The sequence below is a fragment of the Dasypus novemcinctus genome, chromosome 20 (assembly GCF_030445035.2).
Source record: "Dasypus novemcinctus isolate mDasNov1 chromosome 20, mDasNov1.1.hap2, whole genome shotgun sequence".
Classification (NCBI taxonomy): domain Eukaryota; kingdom Metazoa; phylum Chordata; class Mammalia; order Cingulata; family Dasypodidae; genus Dasypus; species Dasypus novemcinctus.
Window position 1 is genome coordinate 29,548,221 of NC_080692.1, and position 27,609 is coordinate 29,575,829.

Below are 27,609 nucleotides of genomic sequence, written 5' to 3' on the forward strand. Positions count from 1 at the left end.
ACAGGCTTCTAGGGAGTGTGTGAGTGCTCACTATAGGGTTTTATCATAGGATGGAGACCCATACAATGAGAGTGAAGGTATACCCACATCCTGGGGAGGACTGATGTTCTCAAATAGAGGGAATTGTATCTCTCGAGAGAAATGGTGGCTCCCAGTGCATTAGGGCAGTCGAGCATGTCAAGCCCTCAACATTGTTGCAAGAATCTCTGAACATGGCCCTTCAAGCAATGAAGATTGACTGTCGCTGTGGGCCCTGAGGGAAGGAGGAAAGACGTATTGAATAGATGGAACCACTGTAACTGTGTGAACAGTGGAAGTGTTCCACAAGATTGTGCAAGGATGGATATAGGACATGTTAAATTACACCAAAAATGTATAGGGGCCTATAGGCCAAAATGCAAATCATAATGTAAAATATAAGATAACTAAAAATTTAGAAAATTGTATAGTCTAAAATATAAGCCACAATGTAAACCCAAGTGTCTGAAAGCTATTGTCTCAATATCTGTACATCAGTTGCAGTAAATATAGTATGAACATGTAAAAAGATTATTGCTGGGGAAGGGACAAAGTGTCTGATGTTGAATATGTGGGAGTACCATATATTGTATATATGAATTACTGTGGTCTAAAACTTTTGTGAAGACAAGCTTAATAATTAGAAAAAAAAAAAAAACGAAAGAGAAAGGACGTAGACACTGAGGAAGAGATGGAAGAAGTTGCCTTGCTAATGTGCATACAGGGTAACACTTACTGTAGTGATGGAAGGCAAAACATCAGAAACAAAGCTTTTAATTTTTAAATTTTTGATTCCCCAATTTATTTTTAATTTAATTTTTCTAAATTAGTATGTGTTCTATATCTAACCTTTAAACCCATCAGTATATTCCATTTTACTATTAATGGAAGCTGGCAGTATATTGGGCTTCATTTTGGGGGAGGTTTTGGACCATAGAGGGGTTTGATGGTGGTGGGGGAGGAATACTGTTGTGGGGGTGCATGGTTGGGAGGGAGTTTTCCAGGGCATACATGCAGGGTGCATAAAAATGTTTGGATATTTTCATAGTGGTTACAGTTGGAAATGATGGCTGGGGGAGTGCTGAATTCCTGGCTGGGTGAGCTCTGTTGCATTCCCTAATGGAAAAACAACAATCCTCTGAGTGCAATGGCTAAAACCAATAAGGAAGGATGGTCCAACAATGAGCCCCTGATGCTAATGATTATGCTTGTTAGTCTGTGTTCCTGAAATAAGAACTAGGCCTAGAGCTTCAGGGTGCCTAAGAGTTACCTCTTGGGAGCCCCCATGTTGCTCAAATGTGGCCAGTCTTGAAGCCAAACTCAGCATGTAAATGCATTGCCTTCCTCCCACCATTGGACATGACTCCTGGAGATGAGCCTTCCTGGCACTGAGAGATTACTACCAAGAACTAGTTGATGGTGTGGCTGGAGAATGACCTTGAATAAAAGGGTCAATTCAGACCAGCAGAAAATCTCAGCCTACATGTAATATCAGGAGTTAAAAATGCTTTTCGACCTTGAATAAAAGGGGGAAATGGAAAGGACAAATGAGTTTATTTGGCTATGAGCCTCCAAAAAAGAGCTGGGAGTTCATTAGCGGGGTTGCCCTTACGCACACCTCAGCAGAGTCCCAGAGACAGCTAAAGTAGATATAACCCTAGGTATTGGTTTTTTTGAGGGTGACAGAGACCCACAGGTTCTATGGTCATGGCAGATAGACTTCAGTGCCATGTCAGTTGGCCCTACTTTGGAGTTTGTGGTCCTGAGTATGATGGAATTGGACTCAGATGTGATCTTTGTTCATAAGCCTCTCCTGTCACTTTTACCGGACCTGTGGTTGATGCTGGGGTTTAGTGTATACTCAGGGTCCCTGAACCTCTGGAATGTCCATGTGATAGCCAGGTCCTGAGCCTCAATAAACTTGCAACTCCTACCCTCTGGTTTATTGGACTTACCCCAGCCAGCTAACAGGGAGATGAAGGTCAACCACCACACCAGGGAGCCAAGAATGCCTACAACTGCAAACAGGAGAATTGCATCCATCATCCAAGTGGAATCTAAGCACCTTCTCAATACAGAGGTGGAGTGGACATAACCATCCCAGGTTCACAGAATGGAGGAATAGAGTATGGATTAGAGTGGACTTACTGATATTCTATTCTGGAACTATTGTGATTACTAATGGAAGTAAATGTAGCATTGAGATGGAGAAAGTGGCCATGGTAGCTGCTGAGGGTGGGGAGTGGGAAGAAGAGATGTGATGTGGGGGCATCTTCAGGACTTGGAGTTGTCCTGGGTGGTGCTGCAGGGAAAGTTACTGGACATTGTATGTCCTCCCATGGTCCACTGGGTGAACTGGTGTGTGTAAACTATAATGTGGACCATTGACCATGTGGTGCAGCAGTGCTCAGAGATGTATTTACCAAGTGCAATGAATGTCCCATGATGTTGGAGGAGGTTGTTGTTATGGGAGGAGTGGGGTTAGGGTGGTGGGCGGGTATATTGGGACCTAATATTTTTTTAAAGTAACATAAAAAAAAAGACAAATTAAAAAAAGAAGAAAAGCATTTAGTAAAAAAAAACCGTATCAGGTTATGTCCAGAGCACTGTTATTTACGGCTATCCATCACTAAAGCAGTAAATAAAGTAATTCAGTAGGTACACACTATTTTAGTGGAATACCATGCAGAAGTAAGGAGCATGAAACAAAATGTACAAGAAGAAACACAGAAAGCAGTTGAAAGAGTATTGAGGCTACGAGTTTAAACATGTCTGCATATGTTCTTTGTTCTTCTGGAAATCACTTAAAAACAGATATGTTCAGATTTTAAAATATACATAAAGATTGTTAAAAGCAGTTGAGACTGGAAAGAAGTCAAAGAGGAGGAAGCGAATAAGAAGAAGCTCAATAGTGATGAGAATACCTAACAATGTAGAGTTCAGAAAGCTTCTTGAGGGGAAGAGCTTATCCCAGTTTATCCTGGTGGGCCCTGGATAAACTATCAGAGGCATCTGCAATCAGAGGCATCCTTATAAGGGTGGAGGGACTTTGGGGACATGCACACAGTGACCAACACATACAACGTGAAGACAGGGAGAGAGGCTGGAGCGATGTGCTACAAGCCTAGCATTGTCAGAGTGGCCGGCAGCCACCAGGAGGTGGAGCCAGGAGGAGCCCCTAGGAGCCAGGAGGAGGCACGGCCTGGATTCTCGCCAGAACCTCAGGAGGCAGCAGGGCTCTGCTCACACCTGTGGTCCACAGGCGGATGTCAGTAGATAGCCAGGAGCGAAGAGCCAAGGACGACTGAGACGCAACTTTCCTTCAGTTCAGTGGGTTGCGGTTTAGAATCACGTTTACCTTTCCCTTATAGAAGGCAGAGAAATGCATATTGGAAGTGCACACGGAATCTAAAAACCTTCGGGTAACAATCCCCAGAGTTATGAATGCACTTCTATCCATGGGCAAGGACAACGTGGCTAGGTAATCTTATTTTGTCACCTTTTAAGTTTCCACTATCATTTTACTTCTCTCCTTGTCCCTTTGCTCAGCTCCTTTATTTTTACAAGGTTTTTATAACCAATACTGGCGCGATTCTCATATTGCTAAACCTTTGCTGCCACCCTGTGGCTGCCTTTTATTACTGCACATGAAAAAGGAGGTCTCCAAGCTTCTGCTAAGAAATGTAGCAGAAGTACATTTTTTCAAAAACTTCTGCAGAATATTCAAGATGGTTTCTCACCATAATGCTCAGGATAGGAGACATGAAGCTGGCATATGCTGTACATGTCTCACGTGTATCTGTTCTCTAAAACCCCATTAGTGTGTGCCTAACCTTTTTCAGTACCCCCTTCTCCACAACCCCCCCCCCCCCCCCCATCCCTCATCCCAATTCAGATCAGGATTACATATCCACCCAGGGAAAACCCTAGGAGTTGATCCTGGCTTATCATGTAGTGCCAATTATGGCTTTAACAAAAATGGACTCTGGAAAAAAATTGCTTAGGCAGCTGAACCTGATGTCCACAGCAGGCCCAAGTCCTAAAATCTCTTTGTAGAACCTTCCCCCCCACCGCCCTATTTGTGTAGGGTAACTCCAGGGATTAAAAATTTTTTTTTTCTGTTACCATATATACACAATCTAATTGATTTTCCCATTTTTGTCTAGAGCTTGCCATATTGGTGCAAACATTTTGGCTTTCCCTAAGTGGTAAGAATTAAAGAAAACAGTATTAAGAAGTAGAATATTCTCAGAGTCATTTTCCAGGAATATTTTTCATGAGAAATAAAGACAACTGCAATAATCTTGCCACCTGATCTCTTCCTACTCTAAGTCACTTTCTACCAGGTGTTGCCACCTTAACCCAAATCTGTTTAGGAAAGGTTTCATTGGTTTCCTACTAGTTGTAGGATAAAGTGCTGACTTCCTTTAATACCTTTCATAAGTCAGTCCCAAATGATCTCTCAAGCTTCTCTTTTACCATAACAGTACATACTGTCATGCCTTTTCTTTCTTCTTCATTTTCTTTTAAATGTTATATTAAAAAAATATGAGGTCCCCATATAACCCCACACCCCCTGCCCCACTCCTCCCACATCAACAACCTCTTCCATCCTCGTGGCACATCCACTGCACCTAGTGAATACGCTTTGGGGCACTGCCGCACCACATGGACAGTGGTCTACATTGTAGTCTATACTCTCCCCCAGTCTACCCAGTGGGCCATGGCAGGACACACAATGTCATGCCTTTTTAACTTTCAACCTGGGCTAACCCTCTTAGTGTGGGTCCAAACTGGGGGTTGCATCTACTTTCTGTCCTAGGTCTTACTCTTTTTACTGCAATGAAACAAGAATATCACAGCATCAAGAGCAGAGAGCAATCACAGGGTTTTCCCTGCTCCTTTCTTCTCCCTCAAATACAATGCTCGTGGAATCTTGCTTCTAGCCCATTGCCTGAAGGTCGGATTCTATATGTCCAAACAGATTTGGCCTCCAAGCTAATGGAGCTCTCTTGTGATTGGAGTGAACAGCAGAGGGATGCCACATGCCCTGTATGAGGGCCTCTGGGCATGGCCAGCTCCAGCATTGAGGGTGGAGGCTCTCTGACTCGCGTATTGCCATCACTCAGGAAGGAATCTTGCATGGGCCCCATGATATTATCAAATCAAAAGTCCACTAGCTCTTTCAGGGTACTGAGGGACTCATTTCTTTCTGTACTCTGGAAACAAAGAAAATAAGGGAACATAATCTTCATATAAAGAGGTTTTAAGCAAGAGATTGGGTAGGTGTTATATATTCTCCTCCTTCAGTGTAGTTTGACTTTTGGGAAAGACACATTCAAGTTCTGGGCAATGTCGGTTATAGTCTACTGCTCTTACGTGCCTCATACAGGAAAGAGACAATTGCTACATGGTGATGAAAGATGGTCTTAGACATGAACTTACCTGGGAGTCTTCCAGAAACACTGACTTCTGCCTTTGCTGCTTCTCCTGCTCCCATATATTTTTCTCTTTAGTTGAACACATCTTTCTCACTACATCCAGCTTCACACATCATATGAAATCTCAAAGGAAGAGACAATCTTCTTGCCCACAGCTAAGTAGTAAAGGGAAGTAGTAAGAGTGTAGTTAGAATGCCTAGGTTCAAATCTTGCCTCCTTTATTCCTGGGAGCTTGGGAAAGATTGTTCTGTACACCTCTGCTTTCTCATTTAATATTGGGATGAATAATAACATCATATGTCATAGTGAGGATGAATTACATAATACAAATAAAAGGCTTAGAACAGTGCCTAGCAGATGACAGAAACTCAGTATTGGCATTTCTTTTCTTTTTTAATTAGCTACTTTTTTGTACTCCTACATTTACTATCTCCTCAGAAACCTTTCGTCACTTCTCCAAAATTTTTCAGACTCTCTTTCATATATGAAATTGATATCCAAGGGTAGGTGATTGGCCCAAAATCTTACCAATGGCCTGGACTAGAATTCAGGCCAACTAATTCATAATTCAGTGAAATTGTCATCATATTATTCTGTCTCCCACTTTATCCTCCATTCCTCTATCCCTCCCTCCCTTTTTCCCTCCCTCCATCCATCCCTTCCTCCCTTCCTCCCTTCCTTCTACAACTCTGCAATATGGAACTCCTATCTAGCTAGGCCACTCTTTTTACCTGGCATAAAGTCCCCTCCTTTTGCCTTTGCAAAAAGTGTTTCCATGGAGATATACTTTATAGCCTTCTGGTCACCAGTCTGCCATCAAAAAAATTTTTTTGAGAAAGTTTTCTCAGATTGTTACTATATTATTTTCCATATTCTGAGATTTCACAGTATTGAGGTTGTTCTGAATGGTTCCCAATTTTACAGTATTTGCTATTACCTCAATTATACAAGCATTATTTATTCATTATAAATACAAGGCACTAAGTGAGCATGGAGTGAATTTGCATTGAATGGAGAAAGAATTAATTGTAGAGACTATTTAGAAACAGATATTTATTTAATGAGCTTGTTCAGTATTGTATTTCAGAGATAAAACAACACTTTTAAAGAGTCCTGGGTATTGGGAATCTAGAAAAGCACTGTTTATAGATATGGCATCAAACATTTCCTTGCTCTGTGTCTTTGGAGAGAAGTAAGTGAGCAAGATGATTGAAAGATTGTCAAGGAGTGAGTATCATTCTAATTAGACATGGAGAGCAGTGTGTGCTATAGGAAACCAAACTGAGTATGAGTTAGAATGGGATCCATCAAATATCCATCCTATAATCAACAAGACTCTTCTGATAAAGGGTGTAAGTGGAATTAGAGAAGTCTTCCACAGAGTGAGGGCTCCTCTCCCAAGATATCTATTTCTTTGAAACCATTCAGTGAGAGACTCTGAGATCAACTGAAAAAAGCTGAAGATAATTTTGTGTTTAGGAGGAGTAGCTTTGAGAGCAAAATGAAGGCTCGGGACATGGCATACAAACTAGTTACCTGTCTTGCAGGGGCCCTGTATTCGGCAAAAGCTGCTTCATCTGAAAGACATAAAGGGAGAAGAGTTCAAGAGTGGGAGCTTCAATGGGCAAAGTTTTCTGGTGAGACTTTGCCATCCTAGGACTGTAAACTTTACGGACTCAGAAACTGTAGCACTGCAGAAACGCCAGCTCTCTGAGGAAATACGACGAACATGGCCCACTCTTGATACCACTGACGTATTTCCCTTCTCTGGGGCAAATTGAAGCTTGTTTCTATGACAATCGATCAGATGTGTTTCCTTTCAGTTCCCCTTCCACATTTCTTTTTTCTTTCATGATATTTCTTACGCTTTTCTCCTAGTCTGAAACACTCTGCATGTTTCTCTTCACTAATGAGAATAATACCCACCCTTTATCCTCTGACTCAAGGATTGCTTTCTGTTTAGCCTTCAGTGACTGACCACCCACGTGATAGTTCTCTCCTCATCTCTGATATCTTGCTATCATTGTTTGTATAATTCACTAGGCTCTTATTTACTGCTTTGCCTTGTTATATTGAGATGTATGTATCTCTTTATCTGTAAATACTTCTTTGTAAAATTCTTAGTATCTTGTGACATTTTGAAGTAATAAACTCAGTAAATAGTCATCGATAGCTTATGCCACAGGTAGTTTTTGCATTGTAGATCTGGAAGCCAAAGTGTCAGGAACAAATTATGGGCACCAGAATAATTTGACTATAGGACTTAGTCATAAATGTCCACCAAACTCTAATTTACCAGGATTTAGGATCCCTTGTCCTCTCTCACTCACCTGTCTCATAGTAATCACAGACTTTTCACCAAGGCCAGTTTCAGGTCACGTACAGGGATGTCTTAAAGGACAGTGGAAGCAAAGCTCAGTGTCTTTTTGGTAACCTGAAAAAGGAAAGGGAGTAATCTGGAACTAGGGGGCTTGATTCTCTTTTTTTCTTTGGCACAACTCAGACTTCCTCCTTTGAGGAATAGTTCTTAGTTGGCTGATAGCATTTAATCTCAAACTAATGGTGCTTACATCTGTAAATGGTGATATGGAATTTAGGAACCTGAAGAACCAGAGCAGAGGCTCCTTCCAGTAGTGAGAAATTTAAACAATGAAAATTTATCTATCTATCTATCTATCTATCTATCTATCTATCTATCTATCTATCTGTTTATTTTCATCATCATCTATTTTTGTGCATACTTTCATGTTAAGGTGTGATTAATAAAATCACTGACCAACCCCTGTGAACATTCCCTATTTTTAACCAGCAAATTTCAACATAGCTTCTAGATGAACAAGCCTGTTCGTGGAAAAGAATGTTTACTTGTAGTAAGCAGAAATATTCATAACTCCATTTTAATATAAACAAATCCATAATCACTGGCCTCCTCTTCTCTCTCTCATTTCCCAGCTCCCTCCCCACTTCCCTACACACACATACATACTGTTGCCTCTGACTCTCCCAGTCCCAGAGAGGCCTGCAGTGATGAAAGAGAATTTAAAATAGGAATTTTCTAATGTGAACAGACAGAATGAGCTTTCCCAAAAGGCCTTCCTTATGATCCCTCTTCTCAGACCATGTGCTTCCCAGAATTATTTATTCTTTAACACTGACAGTGGATAATAAAAGAATCTTGGAGTCAGACTAATTATAGCTTATAATTTTAAAAATTATTGTTCACAGGGGTGAAGATATTAATTTTTTTGATAGACAAGGTAAAAACTTATTAATGAAGAGAGTTACCTTAGGTCTCTCTGAATCTACTGATTGAAGAGTTCTAGGTAATAAATATTTTTGGAAGTGGGTAACAGAGACAGATATTCTTACCTGAAGCCTAATGTGATCTGGGAGCTTGTGGTGGGCTTTGGGCCCCTTACAAGATTGGGGGATTTTCTATACTAGCAAAGTGAATGCAGACTTTTTCTTCTCCAAGAAAACATTGTATTTCAGAGCTATCTGTAGAACATTAAGAGTAGAAATAGTTTCTTTCCAGTTCACTATTCACAGGATCTCTCTATCTGTTACCATTTCATTTCTCCTGATTTGCCCTTCACTTGCCCAGAGTAGAATAAAATAGACCAGGATCTCTCTATCTGTTACCATTTCATTTCTCCTGATTTGCCCTTCACTTGCCCAGAGTAGAATAAAATAGACATTCCAAAATAGAATAAAATAGGAGGAGGGTTAACAGTTGAATCTCTCCAATACTCCTTAAGAGTCTTACCTGAATATACACTCATCATTCCCTGCCACTTCTATGCTGTACTCCGCAGGAAGGCCTGGTAACGAGTAATAGTAATAGGTGATTGGTATTCTACACTTGGAATTTTGTAGAAAATGTTCCTGAAGACTGGATGGTCACCAAAACAGCTTTCCCAGTTCTGGTGAAAGTGGCTGCTGCATATTTGACAAAACATGAATAGCCAAAACTATGTCCTGGAAGAGATGAGTGTGAGAGTCCAAGATAGGATAAACTTTTGGTGGCTTGGATTCTTCCCAAAGTCATTTTTACTATTACAAATATGCCATGGGAGTTTTATCCTCCCTCATTTGAACTCTTGAATCCTAATTTCAAGACTGATTTCAATCTTTTATATATTTCAGAATCAAAATGTTCACTTAATTCCCCTAGGCAGCTTGCCTTAAAGCAAACAAGTTCTCCTATAGCATGTGGGAAATGTATAAATGAACAAGGCTCATCTGGTATTTTCTATTCCTTTTCTCTGCTACTGCCATCACAATGCCACCCACCATCTTTCCACAAAACTACAGTCTTCCTTTATCTCCCATCACTGAATTCTCTTCTGATTTTGATGTTTAGAAACATTCAAGTGCCTCCAAAAGACACCAAGCTAATCATCAGTTATTAGTCATACTGTACTCTGTACTCTGATAAAATAAAAGGAAAAATTTATAATTCCAGTCCTATCCGTGGTTTATTAACCTCTTCACTGGTACCATTCTATGGCCCCTGGGGACCTTTTCTGTTAGAACCCTTTCTTATTTCTCATTAAAATTAAATCTTGTTGTTGTCCTTCAGATAATAGGACTGGATGACGAGGAAACAAATATGCTTGTATTTGTTTGGCATAGTTTAATACCATGAGGAAGATTATCCATTCAGACAGAAGAGTGATATAATGAAGTGAATTTCAAATCAGGGTGGTACAGGTAATAGAAACCACTAGGCAAGAGAGAGGTTACCAAGAGAGTAAATTCATTAACATAAACAGATGCCTAATCAACAGGAAAAAATTACAAGTCATACTAAGAAACAGGCAGATATGGCCCAGCTAAAAGAACATATTAAAAGTCCTGATGAGACAAAGGATTAAAACAACTAATCAATGCTGTTCACACAAATCACCTGAATCAAATGAAGGAGTTGAAGGAAAATATGGCTAAGGGGAGAGAGGATATTAAGAAGATACTGGGTAAGCATAAAGAAAGCTTGCAAAGAAAAGTAACAGAGCTTATGGGAATGAAAGACACAAATGAATTAGATTAAAAATACATTACCAGGAAGCAATGTGGCTCAAGTGAGTTGTCTCCTGTCTACTATATGAGAAGTCCCAGGTTTGGTTCCTGGGGTGAAGGTGAGCTGGCCCATGTGGTGAGCTGACTCAACAAGATGATGCAAGAAAAAAGAGACAGAGAAGAAAAGAAAATGAGAGACACAACAAACCAGGGAGATGAGTTGGCTCAGGGGATTGGGTGTCTCTCTCCCATGTTGGAGGGCCCTATGATCAGTTACTGGTGCCTCCTAAAGAGAAGATGAGAAGAGAAGACAAGGAGACATAGAAGAAGGCACAGCAAATGGACACAAGGAACAGACAGCAAGTGCAAGCAGCAAGGATGGGGGGCAATAAATAAAAATAAATCTTAAAAAAAGTACATTAGAGGCATGTAACAGCAGATTTGAATTGGACAAGGAGTGAATAAGCAAACTGGAAGACAGAACATCTGAATGTGAAAAAACAAAAGAAGAGAGAGAAAAAAATGAAAAAAAATGGAGCAGGTTCTCAAGGAATTAAATGACAGCACAAAATGTACCAACATACATGTTATGGGTGTCCCAGAAGGAGAAAAGAACAGAAACAGAGCAGAAAGAGGAAATACTGACCCAAAATTACCCAACTCTTATGAAAGACATAAATATAAATGTCCAAGAAGAACAATGCACTCTAAACACAATATATCTGAATCAAGACCTACTCCAAAACCCCATTTATTCAGAATGTTAAATGCCAGAGATAAAGGGAAAAGCAATTCCTCACACACAAGGGATGCTCAATAAGGCTGAGTGCTGATTTCTCATCAGAAACCATGGAGGTGAGAAAGCAGGGGTGTGAAATATTAAAGGTACCAAGAGGAGGAAAACTGCTAGCTAATAATTCTTTATCTGGCAAAACTGTCCTTTAAAAATGAGGGTGAGCTTAAAGTCTTCACAGATTAAAAAACAAACAATAACAGAGAGTATGTCATCAAGAGACTGGATTTATAAGAGATACAAAAAGGAGTGCTGCAGCCTAAAAGGAATAGAAAGGAAAGAGAGGTCTGGAGAAGAGTAGAAATAAAGATTATTATTAAGGGTAACTAAAAGGGTTAAAAGATAGACAATAGTAAGATATGGCAATGGAAAGTCAAAGGATAAAATGGATTTAGTAAGTAATACCTTTACAGTAATACCATTAAATATTAATGGGTTGGACTCCCTGTAGCAGTTTGATATGGTTTATGAATTCTAAAAATAGATATTGGATTATGTTTGTAAACTGGTCTGTCCCTCTGGGCATATTAGAAAATATTGGATTCAGAGGTTTCACTTTTACTTGATTAAATGATGATTGGGTCTTCAGTTGGGCAATGTCAGTGGGAGGAACTGCACTGCAGAGAAGGGAGGTTGGAGTTTGTTTTTTTAAAATTTCATTTCATTTATTTACTTTTCCCCCTTCTCCTCCCCTTGCCCTGCTGTTTCTCCTGTCTGTGTCCATTTGCTGTGTGATCTTCTGTATCTATTTTTCTTTTTGTCTTCTCTTCTCATCTTTCTCCTCTAGGATTCTCCTCTAGGATTTAGTCCTGGGGACCTCTGATGTGGAGAGAGGTTCCCTGTCAATTGTGCCACCTCAGTTCCTGGTCTCTGCTGTGCATAACCTTGACTCTCCCCTTCGTGTCTTTTTTGTTACATCATCACCTTGCCAAAGGGGTGCTAACACAAAATGCTAGAAATCTGTTGGTTTTTATAAAGAATATTTATTTGGGGTAGCAACTTACAGTTACCAGGCTGTAAAGCATAAGTTACTCCCTCACCAAAGTCTTTTGCCACATGTTGGAGCAAGATGGCTGCTGACATCTGCCAGGGTTCAGGCTTTCTGGGTTCCTCTCTTCCTGGGGCTTGTTTCTCTCCAGGCTCAGTTACTCTTCTCTCTCCACAAGGCCAGCTGTAGACTATCAGGTGAATGGCTTGTCTTTTTTCCCAGGGCATCTACCATGTCTAATAGAGTCTTCTCTTTTTCCTCATGTATCTGTTTCTCTGTGTGTTTACTTCCTGGGCTCCAGGATCAAAACTCCAACCTCCCTTCTCTGTAGTGCAGTTTCTCTGTGAGTTCCCACCCACAAGGGAGCAGGGACTCAACATACTACTGATGGTGCCCAATCAAAGCCCTAATCATAATTTTATCACTCCCAGAGGAAGAGACCAGTTTACAAACATAATCCAAAATATATTTTTGGAATTCATAAACAATATCAAATTGTCACAGCATCTAACCTGGATACCCCAAATTACAGGAGGCAAAAACTGGCAAAACTGAAGGGAGAAATATATATCTCTACAATAATAGAGATAATATATACCTCTCTCTATATATCTCTCAACATCAGATATAACATCTGGAAAGAGGATCAATAAAAAACAGAGAGCTTAAATAATATGATCAATGAACTCAACCTAATAGACATATATAGAACATTAAACCTCCAAATGGCAGAACATACATTCTTCTCAAGTGTTCATGGATCTTTCTCCATGATAGATGACGTGTTGTTTCAAAAACAGGTCTAAATAAATTTAAAAAGATTGAAATTATACAGAGCATTTTCTCTGATCATAAATGGAATGAAGCTGGAAATCAATAATGGATGGAAAAAAGGTAAAATTCACAGATATGTGGAGATTAAACAACATATTCTTTAATCAGAGGGTCAAAGAAGAAATTGCAAGAGAAATGAGTAAATATCTTGAGATGAATGAGAACACAACATATCAGTACCAATGGGATTAAGTGAAGGAGTGATGAAAGGAAATTTATAGTCCTCAATGCTTACTTTAAAAATGAAGAAAGATCTAAAATCAAAGACCTAACTGCACACCTGGAGGAACTAGAAAAAGAACAGCAAAGCAATCCCAAACCATCCAGAAAGAAATAAATAACAAAGATCAGAGCAGAAATAAATGAACTGGAAAACAACAGCAATAACAAAAACAATAGAGAGAATAAACAAAAGCAAAAGTTGGTTCTTTAAGATGATCAACAAAATCAACAAACCCTTAGCTAGACTGACAAAGAGAGAAGATGCAAATAAATAAAATCAGAATAAGAGGAGGGACAGTACTACTGATCACAGAGATAAAAGGGATCACAAGAGAGTATTATGAACAGATAGACCAATTCCTAGAAACACACAAACCTACAGTGACCCTAGAAGAAATAGAAGATCTCAGCAAACCACACACAAATAAAGAGATTGAAACAGTGATCAAAAACCTCCCCAATGTGAAAAGCTCAGGTCCAGATGGTTTAAAATCATTATTGTTCAAATTTTTCCAAAAATTTAACAGGAGAGAATGCTACCAAACTCATTCTCTAAAACCAACATCATTCTAATACCAAGATTTTGTGAAAAAGAAAATTACAGATCAATTTCTCTAATGAATATAGACGCAAAATCCTCAACAAAATACTTGCTAATTAAATCCAAAAGCACATTAAAAGTAATATACATAAATTCAAATGGGTTTTATTCCAGGTATAAAAGGGTAGTTTCATCACAAGAAAATATTAATCAGTGTAATGCACCATATTAATGAATTAAAGAAGAAAAATCACTTGATTGTCTTCATTAATGCAGAAAAGGCATTTAACAAAATATAGCATCTTTTCCTGATAAAACCACTCCAAAAGATAGGAATAGAAAGAAACTTTCTCAATATGGTTAACTGCATATATGAAAAACCTGAATGGGAAGCAGATTTGGCTCAACTGATAAAGCATCCACCTACTACATGGGAGGTCCAGGGTTCAAACCCAGGACCTCCTGACCCATGTGGTGATCTGGCCCACACACAGCGCTGATGTGCACAAGAAGTGCCATGCCACGCAGGGGTGTCCGCCATGCAGGGGAGCCCCCCACACAAGAAGAGTATCCTGTAATGAGAGCTGCCCCGAGCAAATAAAGTGCAGCGTGCCCAGGAGTGGTGGTGCGTACACAGAGAGTTGATGCATCAAGATGACACAACCAAAAGAGACACAGATTCCCAGTGCTGCTGACAAGAATACAAGTGGACACAGAAGAACACACAGTGAATGGACACAGAGAGCAGACAACTGGGTGGGGGGGAAGGGGGAGAAATAAATAAAAAATAAAATCTTAAAAAAAACAAACCCCCAAACAGACAAAGTAAAAACCTACAGCTCACACTGTACTCAATGGTGAAAGACTGAAAGTTTTCCCACTGAGATTAGAAACAATATAAGGATGCCCACTGTCACCACTGTTATTCAATATTGTGCTAGAGGTTCTAGTTAGGACAATTAAGTAAGAAAAAAAAAAAGACATCCAAATAAGAAAAGAAGAAGTAAAACTCTCACTGTTCACTGAGGATATGATGTTACCAAGAAAATCCTGAAAAGTAAAAAAGAAAGCTACTAGAGCTAATAAATGAGTTCAGTAGAGTGGCAGGATATAAGGTTAATATCCAAAAATCAGTAGCCTTTCTTTACACTACTAATGATCAATTTGAGGAGAAGCCCGGAAAATAAATTTCATTTATAATAGCAACTAGAAGAATCTAATATTTAGGAACAAATTTAACCAGGACGTAAAGTACCTGTATTCAGGAAACTATAAAACATTGCTAAGAGAAATCAAAATGACCTAAACAAATGGAAGGGCATTCCACATTCATGGATTGTAAGACTACTAAATATCATTAAGGTATCAATTCTATCCCAATTGATTTATGGATTGAATGCAATCCCCAAAAAACTCTAACAGCAATTTTGGAGAAATGGAAAAGTGAATTATCAAATTTATTTGGGAGGGTAAGGAGCCCCAAATAGCCAAATACATATTAACAAAGAAGTATGAAACAGCAGGTCTCTCACTTCATGACTTTAAAGCATATTACTTAGTTGGAGTGGTAAAAACAGCATGGTACTGGCATAAAGATAGACATATAGACCAATGAAACCAAATTTATGGTTCAGAAACAGACCTTCACATCTATAGACAAGTGATTTTTGACAAGGCTGTCAAATCTATCCCAGCCGGGGCAGAACAGGCTTTCAACAAATGATGCTGGGAGAACTGGATATCCATACTCAAAAGAAAGAAAGGGGATTTCTACCTCACACCTTACACAGAAATTTACTCAAAAATGGATCAAAGACCTAAATATAAAAGCTAGAATCATAAAACTCCTAGAAGAAAATGGAGGGAAACATCTTCAAGATCTTGTGTTGGTGGCAGTTTCTTTAAACCTCATACCCAATGCATAAGCAACAACAATAACAAAACAGATAAATGGAACCTCTTAAAAATACAATGTGGGAAGCAGACTTTGCCTAGTGGTTAGGGTGTCCAGGTTCAAACCTGGGTCCTCCTTGACCTGTGTGCAGCTGGCCCATGCTCAGTGCTGATGCACGCAAGGAGTGCCGTGCCACATGGGGGTGTCCCCCATGTAGGGAAGCCCCATGTGCAAGGAGTGCGCCTTGGAAGTAGAGTCACCCAGTGCAAAAGAAAGTGCAGCTTGCCCAAGAACGGCGCCACACACATGAAGAGCTGATACAAGATGATGCAAGAAAAGGAAAAGAAACACAGATTCCCATGCTGCTGACAACAATAGAAGCAGACAAAGAAGAACACGCAGCAAATAGACACAGAGAAGATACAACTGGGGTGGGGGGGAGGGGAAAGAAATAAATAAAAATAAATCTTTGGAAAAAAATACAATGCTTTTATTCTTTAAATTACTTTGTCAGGAAGGAGAAAAGGCAGCCTACCAATGGAAGAAAATATTTGGAAACCACATAAGCGTTTGATTTCCATGTTTTATAAAGAGATCATAGAATTCAACAAGAAAAAGACAATCAACCCAATTAAAAAATGAGTTGCGTTTCCCTATTCAAGGTGAAATACAAATGGACAAAAAAGCACATGAAAAGATTCTCAACATCACTAGCTATTAGGGAAATGCAGATCAAAATACTATGAAATATCATTTCTCACCTTAAAGAATGTCCGTGATTAAAAACCAGTGTGGAGACAGTGGCCACCAGAGTTGCTGAGGGCAGGGAGAGGGAAGAAGAGGTGTGATATGGGAGCATTTTTGGGACTTGAAGTTGTCCTGAATGATATTGCAGGGACAGATGCAGGACACTATATATCCTGCCATAATCCACTGAATGGACTGGGGGAGAGTGTAGACTACTATGTAAACTATAATCCATGTGGTGTAGCAGTGCTCTAAAATGTATTCACCAAATGCGATGAATATGCCACACTGATGAAAGAGGTTGTTGATGTGGGAGGAATGGGGGGTGTGGAGTGGGGTATATGGGAACTGCTGATAATTTTTAATGTAATATTTTGTGTGATCTATGTATCTTCTAAAAAAAGACAATAAAATAAAACAAAACTATAAGTGCTGGAAAGGATGTGAGAATGTAGAATGGTGCATTCTCTGTGGAAGACAGCTTGGCAGTTCTTCAGGAAGGTAAATATAGATCTGCCATATGAGCTGGCAATCTCACTACTAGGAATAGCTTCAGAAGAACTGAAAGCAAGGACACAAACAGACATTTGCACACTGATGTTCATTTTGGCATTATTCACAATTGCTAAAAATGGAAACAACCCAAGTTTCCATCAACCAATGAATGGATATATAAAATATGGTATATACGTACAATGGGATTCTGTTCAGCTGGAAGAAGAAATGAAATCCGGATGCATATGACCACATTGATGGACCTTGAGGACACTATGCTGAATGAAATAAAGGACACATATTACATGGTCTCACTAATATGAACTAAATGTAATGAGTAGGGAAGCAGATTTGGCAAAATGAATAGAGTGTCTGCCTACCACATTGGAGGTCCAGGGTTTAAACCCAGGGCCTCCTGACCCATGTGATGAGCTGGCCCATGAGCAGTGCTGAGGCATGCAAGGAGTGCCGTGCCATGCAGGGGTGTCCCCCATATAGAGGAGCGCCACATGCAAGGAGTGTGCCCTGTAAGAAGAGCTGCCCAGTGTGAAAAAAGTGTAGCCTGCTCAGGCATGGTGCTGCACACACAGAGAGCTGAAGCAGCAAGATGGTGCAACAAAAACAGGCATAGATTCCCAGTGCTGCTGACAAAAATATAAGTGGACACAGAAGAACACACAGTGAATGGACACAGAGAGCAGAAAACTGGGCGGGGGTGGGGGGGGGGCGGGAGGGAAGGTGCAGAAGGGAAGAAAAAAATATGATTAGTAAACTCATGGAGGTAAACTTCAGAGTATAGGTTACTAGGAAATAGAATGTGGGCTGAGAAGGGGGAGCTGATGCTTAATATATATAGAATTGTTAATAAGGTTGATTGTAAATGTTTGGAAATGATAAGAGTTGATGATAACACAAAGTGAGAATAACACTGCTGATTTATAAATGTGATTGTGACTGAAAGGGGTAGTCTAGATATATGAATGTCAATTGAAAGAAACTAGAGGATTACCTAGGGACCATCTAACATAGTGATTTCCGTGGTGGATGAGGATTGTGGTTAAGAGTGAAAATACAAAAACACTCTTCTGTTACAAGGTGTTAAGAATATAGTGACATATGGGAAAAATACAACTAATGTAACTTATGAACTGTAGCTGACAGTAATATTGTAGTATTTTTGCAGCAATGGCGAAGAAGATACTGCATCGGTTCTTAGGGCCAAAAATGGGGAGGTGTAAGGGAGTATTGAATTTTTCCTTTTGTAGTAATGAAAACGTTCTAAAATTGAGGTGATGACAGCATAGTTCTGTGACAAAACAGACCACTGAGTGCACACTTTGAATGGAGGGAACAAGGCATGGGGCCATAAAACACAGTGAACCCTGTAGTGGCTGATGGACTGTGGTTAACAGCACAAACGTGAGAACGTTCTCTCAAGAACTATAACACATATATCATACAAATATTTGGTGTTAGTAATAGGGTGGTTTGTTGGAAAAATATGCCAAATGTAAGATATTGATTATAGTTAGCAACAATATTGTGACAATGTTCTTTCACCATTTGTAACAAATGTTCCACCACAACACAAGATGTTGATGGTGGGGCACTGTGTGGGAATCCAGTATAGTATGCGTGATTATTTTGTAAACTCACAACTTCTTTAATAAAAAAAATAATAACAGCACTCTAGTGTGCTAGCACAGTCATCAGGGCAATTTGTTGTGGAGAATGTTTTAGGTTCTTTTTCTTATTTTCTATAGATTCGAATTACTCATAAGTAGTCTTTCCCCTTTTCACATTCTCTTCTCCCTATCCCTTCCTTTTCTTATTGCTCATTTGTCTTGTTTGAGTATCTCAATTGCCCTTTGACCTTAAAAGAGAAGATTCATGGAGAACCACAGACCTGGGTGGAGGAGAACTTCCCCTGGGAATTCTGTTGCTTTGTGATCCACTTCACGATGTGTGATGCAGTAGTCAGGACCTCTGAGGGAGGCGCAGACTGGGCCATGAGGTGAGCCAGGAGCACATAGGACATCATCTCCACTCCAGCAGAGGGAGCTTGGATTGGTCAAGATGCCCCACTGGTGCCCCACTAGGTTTCTTAGGTTGAGCCAATGGATTGAGATGCCTTATGGATAAAAATAAAGAAAAAATGAAAGGCATTGGTGTCTAATGTATGTCCACATTTAGAAAAAAAACCAATGTAAGATAATAAAAGCTGATGCAAGTTTTTTTCTCTTCTATAATAATCTCCCTAGATTTATTAATCCAAGCTAAATGTCTGAACTTGATACGATCAAGTATTGAAGAAAATATTGAGGGAAAAACAGGAAGATATGAACTGAACTATTTTTCCAAATGTTGCTCTGGTAGAGTTGGTGGGGAGTAATGGCAGAGATGATTCCCTCGCTGGTTGGTTCCCTCAAACATAAAATTATTTGGTCATTGTTTTGGCTTTAAAAACCTACCAACTGATTTCAGAGAGTTGAATTAGAAATAACAAAATATGGATGCTATTAATATGGATGACAGTTTCTTTACAATGATTCTTAGTAGCATCTTCTCCCCTGATACATATTCATATAGCATAAAGAAAAATATAAATATCAACCATTTTGTCTATTTAAATGGAGACAAACACCAGAACTCTCCTGTGATGTAATTTTTATCTATCTTTTCTATATAGCAAAATATTTCAGGGAGATTTTAATATAAAAGGAACACTGATCTCCTAATGGGGAAGGATGCATAGACTATTCAGCAGTTAAGGGATGTTGACCAAAATGGGAGGATATCTTCAGGAATTTACTGTTTTTAAACTCCATCCAGTGGAAGTGAGTAGGGAGAAAATCTTAATCTGTGTTCTCACCTTCTTTCATAACCTCCCTATCAAGTGATTTCAGAATCTCTCTCCTGTTCTGGCTTCCTGCCAGGGCAAAAACAAAGGCCAGCAGTGCTATTGTGTAGACACAGCTACCATGGGCCCCTCCTTGTGCTGTCTTCCTGGCTGACTCCAGGCAGTACAGGGCATGGTGGACAACAGGGTTCTGTGAAGGAGAATAAGGCATCCTAAACTATGTGAAAAGGGGTTTAAGCAGGTACTGGAATAAACATGAATACCATAAGATAGGTGTACCAGTGCCATTTTTATCCTCCACATATTTAGAAATCACTTTAAAAAATTATTTTCTAATTAAAATGTAGTCTGCCAAGGGCAGGGCTAGAGGTCATGTGTTTTAGGATTTACTTTGGTGCATAATCCAGGGCTTTATTGAACAAGTGGATCCTCCTTGATAGACTGATCAAATCTCTATCATTTTGGCAAATCGGCATTGTGCAGAAGGAAAGCTGACTCTTGGTTTTTAGAAGGAGGGTATTAGAGCTGTAGATCAGGAGGTTTTATAGAGGTTTGGAAAGCTGGGAAAGGGCTGTGGTACCTACAGTGACTGGGAGAGGAATTTCCAGAAGGGCAATGGTGAGATAGGCAGAGAGTATCACTTCATCTTCTATTCCACCCTGTAAAAATAAGGGGTGGAGGTAGGGAGATTAATTCTACTTTAGAAAACCTTTAAAAATGTCTTCTCTTCTCACTCTTAGTCCTTTCTCTTCTATTGTTGCTTGGAAGTTCATTTCACCTATATCTATCCTCACAGTTTAACCTAACACTCCCAACCTAAATTCCATTTTTTTCCTCTTCAGTGGTACATAAGTTTATACTCTCCCCGTTTCCTGCCATACTTTGCATACCTTTCCTTTAGGAATTCCTATGTGCTTTCATTCTTGGGAAAATTGCCATGGACTAGTGAGATCAGCAAAAAAGGCACCTTAATGGCATTGTTGAGCCGTGACCCAGAGCTCTGGAAGCAGCCATTATCTTCTGCTTCTGGGAGAGCCAGAGGAGGGCTTCAGTAATGTAGTCTTCATTGATGAAGATGTAGGTTTAAGCCTGGGCAAGAGTCTTGAGCCAAATGGAGAAGGGAAAGTAGAGTTCTGAGGCTACTTGTTTTCATGCAGCACCTTCACAAGCCCTCAGGAGCATAAAAGTCAGTATGAGGAGTACTGAATTCTTAGTGCTTAGAGCTGGGGAATCTTTTTAGGACACTGCTCACTTTCTTTCAGCTTTACCTGCTGTTAATCCACTACCAAGTGGTTTCAAGTGGTCCTTGCCTCCTGGCTGATTTTCTCATTGCTGCAAAGTTTCAAGATTACCTTTTTTAATGCAAGTAGTTGACTTAAACCATTTACTCTCTCATACTAGGTTGTCACCCTTTTAATGATTTTCGATTGTGTGTAAGACAAACCTCCTCTTCTGCAGCTCCTACTCTATGGACTAATCTCTTGCAATGGTTACTTCATCAAACAATTGAATACTTGGTGTATTAGTCAGGGTTCTCTAGGGAAACAGAATCAACAAGAGATATCTGTCAATAGTGTGTGACTTTATAAATCTCTCATGCAGCCGTGAGGATGCACAAGTCCAGGTTCCACAGGCAGGCTGCAACCAGGGGCTCCAATGAAAGTCCACTGAAGGTTCTTGATTAGTTCTGGGAGATGTTGGCTATCCAAAGACGAGCTGGGAAATTCTCTCTCAATGCTGGAATCACTTTCCCTTTTAAGGCATTCAGCTGATTGGGTTAAGTGTTACTAATTGATGATGGCAGTCTCCTTGATTGATGTAATTCAACCAGCTATCTATGATTTACCACTGCAGTAAAGTCAATGGTGACTATAGTTCATAAAAACCAGTGTATTACAGTTAGTCCAGTGCTTTTTTGACCAAACAATTGAGCACAATTATCTGGCTGAATTGACACAATAGTCTAACTATCACAGTTTACCTCTTGTCAATTTGGCAACCATTCACATTACCTTAAACCATATTTAGTCTCTAAGTAAAAACAATAACAGACATACATATATATATATTTCCACCTAACAGTGTTCAGTTTTCCTGTGTACAACCAGAAATGCATTAATTCCATCCAGAATAGGGTGCAAGTTCTCAGATAATATTCACTCTCAAACTTGACATTCTCAAATATGACATGAAATAAATACAACTTGTTATATGATAAGGGAAAAGTTTGGGGAAGAAGACAAAGAAATTTGTTTTATGTACATATACAATCATCATCATCATGAAACAAGGAAGAAAGATTCATGACCATTATAGTCCTCATTTCTGTAACTGGTCAAAGTTTATTTATCACTACCTTCTTCCACTACCCACTCCATGTTTCCATTACCCCCAGTAACCACTTCAGCCGGCTATGGTTCTTTGCCTGGTGGGGTGACCCATACTTTCATTTCTGAAGATTCTGGGCCAATGTTAGTCCTGCTTGAATTGGGTTGTTGCAATTTTCCACTGACTTTAATCATAGGACATGGCAGTACTAGGAGATTCCCCAGAGAATTTCCTGTATTCCAGGCAAACTCTTCTTTACCCCCATTATGTAGATGCAGTCCTATTTCCCCTTGATAGACAGGATCAAATCACCCCAGCTAGTACATTAATTCCCTTCTTTGACTGTTGATTCAGAGGTAAGAGGAGCCCAAAGTGGCCAGGTGGCAGTTTTAACTTCAAGTTGAATGGAATCATTGTTGTGTTCCCTGGTAACAACACTCCTCCTTTTGGGACTAAAACCTGTAGACTAGCAGAGTTGGAGGCTGCAGGGACAAGAAGCAAAAATTTTCCTAGTGGGTCACTAGGACTAATAGTGAGTGGTTTCCACTCCTTGATTCCTGGACCCATGGATCCTGGTTATGGGAGAAACAGCACCATAGAGTGGATGCTGATTTAGAGCATACACAGCCTCCTGTAGAACATTGCCCCAGCCCTGCAAGGTATTGCCCCCTAGTTGGCCCCAGAATTGAGTCTTCAAAAGGCCATCCTACTGTTCTATCAATCCAGCTGCTTCAGGGTGATGGGGAACATGGTAAGACCAGTGAATTCCATGGGCATGTACCCATTCCCGCATATCATTTGTTGTGAAATGGGTTCCTTGATTGGAATCAATGCTGTGTGGAATGTCATGGCAGTAGGTAAGACATTTGGTAAGTCCATAGTGGTAGTTTTGGAAGTAGCATTGCATGCAGAAAATGCAAACTCTTATCCAGAATATGTGTCTATTCCAGTTCAAACAAATTGCTGCCTCTTCCATGGTGGAAGTGGTCCAATGTAATCAACTTGCCACCAGGGAGGCTGGTCACCTCAAGGAATGGTGCCATATCAGGGGCTGAGTGTGGGTCTCTGCTCCTGGAAGATTGGGTACTCAGCAGTGGCTGCAGCTGAGTCAACCTTGGTAAGGGCAAGTCGATATTGCTGAGCCCTTGCATAATCCCCATCCCTACCTCCATGGCCACTTTGTTCATGAGCCCATTGGGTCATGACAGGAGTGGCTGGGAAGAGACTGAGCATTAGCCACAGAGAAGGTCATCTTATCCACTTGATTATTAAAATCTTCTGCTGAAGTCACCCTCTGGTGAACATTCACATGGAACACAAATATTTTCATATTTTTGCCCACTCAAAAAGGTCTATCTACATACCTCTTCCCCAGACCTCTTTGTCACCCAATTTTCCAATCATGCTCCTTCCAATTCCCTCACCATCCAGCCAAACCATTGGCAATAGCCCATGAATCAGTGTATAAACACACCTCTGGCCATTTCTTCTTACAAGCACAATGAATAACCTGCTCAAAGTTCTGTCCAATGTGAGGATTTGCCCTCACTACTGTCCTTCAGTGATGTCCCAGAAAAGGGCTGCAGTGCTACGACTGCCCACTTTCAGGTGGTACCTGCATATTATGCAGAACCATTTGTAAACCAGGCCCGAGTTTTCTCTTCCTCAGTCAATTGATGGTAAGGGACTCCCCAAGAGGCCAAAACTGTGGCCTGGGAAAGAAGAGGTAACATGGCAGTGGTGGTGACTCTGGGCATTTGGGCTACTTCCTCATTAACTTACTTGTGCCTCCAGGACCTGGTCAAGCCCTTTCTCATATATACCACTTCCACTTTATTGTGGAGTGCTGCTGTGCATGTCCAACTTTATGGTTTGGTAAGTCAGACAATACCCAGCTCATGATAGGCAACTCAGGTCTCATGATAATTGATGGCCTATGGCTAAGCATTCAGTCTCCACTAAGGCCCAGTAGCAGGCCAAAAGTTGTTTCTCAAAAGGGGAGTAGTTATCTGCAGAAGATCACAGGGATCTGCTCCAAAATCTGAAGGGTTTGCATTGTGATTCTTCTATAGGTGCCTGCCAAAGACTCCAGACAGCATCTCTATTTGCTGCTGAAACTTCCAGCACCATTGCATCTGCTCGGTCATATGGCCCAAGTGGTAGTGCAGCTTGAACAGCAGCCTGAACCTGACATAGAACCGCTTCTTGTTCCAGTCCTCAATCAAAACTAGCAGCTTTTCTGGTCACCTGGTAAATGGGCCAGAGTAGCACACCCAAATGAGGAATGTATTGCCTCCGAAATCGGAAGAGACCAACTAAGCATTATGCCTCCTTTTTGGTCATAGGAGGAGCCAGATGCAACAGATCCTTCAATTTTGAAGGGATAACTTGACATGCCCCACACCATTGGACACCTAGAAATTTCGCTGAGGTGGAAGGACCTTGCGTTTTACTTGGATTTATCTCTCATCCTCTCTCACACAAATGCCTTACTAATAAGTCTAGAGTCTTTGCTACTTCTTGCTCACTAGGTCCTATCAACCTGATATCATCAATATAAAGGACCAGTGATGTTTTGTGGGAGGGAGAGATGATCAAGATCCCTGTGGACAATATTATGACATAGGGCTGGAGAGTTGATATACCCCTGAGGCAGGAGAGTGAAGGTATACTACTGGCCTTGCCAGCTGAAAGCAAACTGTATCTGGTGGTCCTTATTAATAGCAATTGAGAAAAAAGCATTTGCCAAATCAACAGCTGCATACCAAGTACCAAGGGACATGTTGATTTGCTCAAGTAATGATACTACATCTGGGACAGCAGCTGCAATTGGAGTCACCACCTGATTAAGTTTATGATAATCTACTGTCATCCTCCAAGATCCATCTGTTTTCTGTACAGACCAAATAGGAGGGTTGAATGTGGATATGGTGGGAATCACCACCCCTTAATCCTTCAAATCCTTGATGGTTGCACTAATTTCTGCAATCCCTCCAGGAATCCAGTATTGCTCTTGGTTTACTATTTTGCTAGGTAAGGACGGTTCTAGTGGTTTCCAGTTGGCATTTTCCTTATGAAGTCTTGCCCTGGTCCCTGCCATGCTGTTCCCCAAAGGTGCTATAGGGTCATCTTGGTGTTTGTAGTTCAGTTGTTTCTCATAACCTGCAATGGAAGGTTTTTGCTGGTTTATGAAGTAGCTGTGATACATCAGAGAAAGACAGGAGCCCCCAATATGCAGGCTGATGCCAGAAAAGCCACCAATGTGTACTGTCCTACTTTCTAATTCCTCACTCACCAGCACTGAGAAAGCCAATGGCCTTGGACATGATCTCCTGAATCAGCTGTTGCATTTCATTCAGATAGTTCAGGACACAGATGTTAGGCACAAACAGGGCCATGTTCTGTTCACAATGATAAGGCATCTGTGTTTTTGATGGTAAAATCTAATATGCCACTGGTGGATGAAAGATGAGAAGACAGGACAACTACAACTGGCCAGTATCATCAAGAAAAATGATGATCAGATTTTGAGCCACTTCTAAACGACAGCTGACATGAAGAGATTATAACTTGAGTGGAGGGTTAGGCATCCTGGAAACCTCAATCAGAAACCAAGGGAAAAAAGTAGAGATGAGAGAAAGAATTTGAATAACAGAAGTGTCATTGTAACTTTTATTTAAAAAAAAGTGCATGCACACGTGCACATGTGTGAAGTGACAGTGATTGTTGAACCAAGTGCTTCAGGGGCTGAGTGACCCACCCAAAACAGAGAAAGAGGCTCTGGCTGATTCATTCACTGTTTTTGTTGGGAGATTCAGAGATAAATTTTTAGATATTAGGTTGGTGCAAAAGGAATTGCGGTTTTGGACTGTGAATTTTAAATCATTATAACTAGGCTCAAACACATCTTTTATTAACCAAAATATGAACCATTACAATCAATACATTTTTGCCAATAAGATACATTTGTTTATTCCTGTAGCATAAAAATCCATGCTTCAGGATTTGCAAAAATCTTGGAAAGCATTTTCTGCATGCTGCTGGTTGTGGAAGTGTTTTCCCTGTAAAAAGTTGTCAAGATGCTTGAAGAAGTGGTAGTCAGTTGGTGAGAGGTCAGTTGAACATGGTATGTGAGGCAGAACATCATAGCCCAATTTGTTCAACTTTTGAAGTGTTGGTTGTGCAACGTGCAGTTGGGCATTGTTCTGGAGAAGAATTAGGCCCTTTCTGTTGACCAGTACCAGCTGCAGGTATTGCAGTTTTTTGGGGCATGTCATTGATTTGCTGAGCATACTTCTCAGATGTAATGATTTCGCTGGGATTTAGAAAGCTGTAGTGGATTAGACCAGCAGCAGACCACCAAACAGTGATCATGACCTTTTTTGGGTATAAGTTTGGCTTTGGGAAGTGCTTTGGAGCTTCCTCTCAGTCTAACTACTGAGCTGGTTATTGCAGGTTGTCGTATAAAATACACTTTTCATAGCACATCACAATCCAATTGAGAAATATTTCATTGTTGCATAGAATAAGAGAAGATGACACTTCAAAATGATGTTTTGTTTTTTTTTGATTTTTGGTCAGCTCATCAGGCACCCACTTATTGAGCTTTTTCACCTTTCCCATTAACTTCAAATACCAAACAACTGTAGAATAGTAGATGTTGAGTTCTTCAGCAACTTTTTGTGTAGTCGTAAGAAGATCAGCTTTGATGATTGTTCTCAATTGGTTGTCATCAACTTCCGTTGGCTGGCTACTATGCTCCTCATCTCCAAGGCTCTCATCTCCTTTGCAAAACTTCTTGAACCACCACTGCACTGTACATTCGTTAGAGTTCTTGGCCAAATGTGTTGCTGATGTTGCAAATTGTCTGCTGCTTTACGATCCATTTTGAACTCAAATAATAAAATTGCTTTAATTTTCTTTTTGCCTAACATCATTTTTATAGTCCAAAATAAATATAAAATCAAAAGCAAGTAATGCATCATTCACAAAAAACATAAAGTGAGAAATGCACATTAAAATGATGTATAACCTAACTACATTTATTTAAGAATGCATTACAATATCAAATGGCAAATTTCAACTGTGCAAAATTGCAATTACTTAAAAAAAAAAGACTTATTTATTTATTTCTCCCCCCTCCCCCCCCGTTGTCTGTTCTCTGTGTCCATTTACTGTGTGTTGTTCTGTGCCCACTTGTATTCTCATTAGGTGGCACTGGGGATCTGTGTCTCTTTTTGTTGTGTCATTTTGCTGCATCAACTCTCCACATGTGTGGCACTACTCCTGGGTGGGCTTCAGTTTCACGCAAGGTGGCTCTCCTTGAGAAGGGGCCATTCCTTGCAAGGGGGGCACCCTTATGTAGGGCATCCCTTTGTGGGCCAGCACTCTTTGCATGCAGCAGCATTGCATGTGGGCCAGCTCACCAC

The 27,609-nt window shown here is 40.3% G+C and overlaps 1 pseudogene; it reads right to left on the reverse strand.

Moving 5' to 3' along the window:
* Positions 1-3,196: 3,196 nt before the first annotated feature.
* Positions 3,197-27,609, reverse strand: part of LOC101441094 (alpha-2-macroglobulin-like) — a 31,972-nt pseudogene continuing 7,559 nt past the window's right edge.